Source organism: Triticum aestivum, chromosome 5D, assembly GCF_018294505.1.
Source record: "Triticum aestivum cultivar Chinese Spring chromosome 5D, IWGSC CS RefSeq v2.1, whole genome shotgun sequence".
Lineage (NCBI taxonomy): Eukaryota > Viridiplantae > Streptophyta > Magnoliopsida > Poales > Poaceae > Triticum > Triticum aestivum.
In genome coordinates, this window is record NC_057808.1 from 529,761,993 (window position 1) to 529,765,595 (window position 3,603).

Consider the following 3,603-nt stretch of genomic DNA (forward strand, 5'->3'; position numbering starts at 1 on the left):
CACTTTCGTGCAATTGCATGCATGCGATCACGTGGACTTTGTGCAACGAGACCCGTTTCGGTCTACCGGAGGGGGTTCCCAACTACTTTTTTTGACTCCGCCAAATGGCACGAACCTTTTTTCCACACTTTGGCATCACTGTCGAGCACCCACGCCAGTTCGCATATTTTCCGGCGCTCGATGCATTTCCTAGGATTTTTTCAGGTGAAAATGCCCTAAAACACTGGCCGGACGTGACGCAACGTTCGTCTTGTGTCCGTTTTTGTTCCAACCTTGTGTGGGGCCCTACGTCAGCCATGCCCACATGTATGCCCACTTTCGTGCAATTGCATGCATGGGATCACGTACCCCTAGTGCAACGAGGTTCGTTCCGGTCTACCGGAGCGGGGTTCCCAACTACTAGTGCAACGAGGTTCGTTTCGGTCTACCGGAGCGGGGTTCATGCATTCGATCACGCTCCCGTAGTGCAACCAGCATCGTTTCGGTGTGCCGGTCGGGCTACTCTCAAAGACGTTTTTTTAATCTCGACCGAACGACCCCAAACTTTTTTCACGTACTCCAGGCATCATCGGGAGCACGCACGACAATTGTGGTTGCCCGAGTCTTGTCTGAATAACCTATGCTGTTTTTTATTCGTAAGTGCGTGCCACAAAACTTGATAAGTGATTTCTTTATGTTTTCTCAAAATATTTATGTAATAAATTTGTATTTTGTACTGTCCTATGTGAAATAGTCTGTAGTTTCAAAATTCCGTTTAATTTGTTTGCTGTCGTTTCATGATGATGATGCCATTGTATGTGTTATACTACCTGGGCTGGCCGACGTGGTGAAAAAACGCACCCGGCCGTGTTATTGTCTCATGCCATGTTTTTGCCGTGTTATTATTCTCTCATGCATGTTTTTCACATACACGTCGCCACAAACCCGCACATGCACAGAAAATCGCACCCACCGAATCGCACCTACCTCGTCCCAGCCAACCAGCGCCTCCCACGGATCCCAGCTACCCAACCAGCGCCTCGCTCGGATCCAGCCACCATGCACCGACCGGATCAGCCTCGCTCCCCGCGCCCAGCGACTCTGAGCCGCCCGACCGCATCTTCCTCGATCTCCCCGCCCCCATGCACGCCTCCAACACGTCTCCCGCAACGTCTGCATCCTTCTCGATCTCCCCGCCCCCATGCACGCCTTCAACACGTCTCCCGCAACGTGTACTGCCTATTCAGCGCCCACACACAAAAAAAATTGCCCGACCGCGACTCGGGACGGCAACACACGGACCAGCATGTGGGTCCAACAGGGCAGTGACAATTCAAAGGCGTTCAACAGCTACTGCACGCCCGGCTATTTAAGCCGCTCCTCACTCGCCCCCTCTTCCGAGGTGGGACTAAACACCGAGTGTTGCCCCGCGCGGGCGAGGGGAGGGGGGCGTCGGCCGTGGGCCGTGGGAGGGGGCGAGTGGCGCCCTACCTCTATGGGCCGAACTGGGCCGGCCGGTGACAGCGTAGAAAACGCCCTCATGAGCCCTGTGGCGGCCGCGTGCACTGAGGGACGCATTGCAGCGCGATTTTAGTCCCACCTCGGAAGCGGAGGGGCGCGAGGAGCGACTTAAATAGCTGCCTCCGCCCCCTCTTTCGAACTCCTCTGCTATTACTCACCACTGCCCCGTTGCACCCCGATGATGGGCCCTTTAGTGGGCTCAATCAGCCACCCGAGTCGCCTTCGGGCTTGATATGGGTATGTTCTGTAAGCTACTATGGCTCAGCATCGGTGGTTGGGCATTTTTATAAGTAACTTAAATTTTTTGCCGGTATTTCATGTGTTTACTTCATCTTTTTACTTTCATGTGTTTACTTCATATTTTTACAAAATCAAAATATCCCATTAATAACATAAACATTTTCATGTGTTTACTTCATCTTTTCCTGCTGAGGTTGCGTGCAGTGCAGTGTTCGTGTTAGGTGCACCCTGTGGCGTACCCTCGCTTTTGCGTGCATGGCGCATGCACGTGCGCTTGGTGCTGTTAGGTGCACCCCGTGGTGTAGGCGTGCGTTTGCGTGCATGGCACATGCATGTGTGTGCGCTGTCGTCGGTGGTGCGTGCTTTCGATACGCTGGGGTTGTTTGGACTGTGTTTTTATTTCTTTTGATTTTGGTTGTAGCAGTTTTTTGTATTTTCAGATAATTTTGTTCCCAGTGCTGAAATTTTTGTATTTGCAGAAAATTTTGTTCCCAGCGCTGAGGAGGCCACTGCTGCGTCTGGTGCTTCATATTATTGGTTTAGTAAATCTATTGCTGTTGATGCAGCTGTTCAGAGGGGCCGTTCGTATTATGGCAGTCCGGATCTTACATGTCAGTGGTGTGGGGCTTTTTATTGGTTCCGTGAGAGCTCAACTTATCACCGGGCGTCTACTATTCGAAGACCTGTTTATTATACAACCATTCCATTACTCATTGAAGCAACATAATTTCGTTCATATTTAGGATATTTTACATTCGAACGAAATTTTACATGAAAAAAGATTAACACTAAAACAAATCTAACTACTCCTCCTCGCTACTCAGAAGATCAACCACTACGGTCTGGCCGCCGTCTTCACCGCCGTCTGAGTCATCGGAACTGCCTAAGTATCCGAAAAATTCCTCCGCGGTAGCCGACTCCTGCGCTAGTGTATCGGTCGAGTCCCTGATCGCCTGCCAGTATCCCGGCTCGTCTGCCGGGTCCCTCGGGTCAACAATATCCGCCGGCGGCATCCAACCGGTCTCCGACGTGGAGTTCCGGATCGCGCGGATCAAACCCGGCGACTCCAACGGGTCGCCCTCCTCTTGTATCGCCGCCAGTTCCGGCGGGATCTGAAACTCAGGGGCGCCTGATGGAGCAGCGGGCGCGGCGGCGGGATTAGCCGGGGCGCCTGCGCGAGCGCACCGACCGGCACGGGCCTGCACGACCGGGACGGCGGGGGCGCGAGGGGCGCGTTTGGAGCGTCCACGCGAATGCCCCGAGACTTGTAGATGGTGACCATGGTGTCGAAGTCGCGGCCTTGCCAAAAGTTCAGGCGACCTTCAGGGTTCCATGGACCGGGTTGTGCCGGCCCAGGCGTGGCATAGCCGGTGCTCGTCACGTGCCAGCCGTGTGCTAGGCGACACGACGGCGGCACGGGGATGCCGTGCCGGTAGATATCGACAGTCTGCGGCCCGGTGAGGCTAGAGGGCCACAGACCACCCGGCGCGGCGCCGCGTCCACCACCGCTGCGGACGCGTCCACCGCCGTTGCCGCCACCTCCCGCCCGGCGACTGCTCCCTGCGCCTCCACTGCCGCCTCCCCAGCCGAACCAACGCCGGCCGAAGCATCCGCGTCCACGAGGCATTGCGCCGGAGAGAGGAGAGGCGGGGTCGGGGACGGTTTCTAAGAGGAGAGGCGGGGTCGGGGCGTTTTCTATGAGACGAGCGCGGGTCGGGGGCGGCTTTATGGGAGCACTCGTCGGGGGCGTTGGACGGGCGCGCCCACCGATAGGCGTCGGGGCACGCGGGGTAGGCGAGGCGGCAGCCGGCAGCGCGGCAGCGGGGGGCAGGAGGCATCGGGGCACGCGGGGCAGGCAAGGCG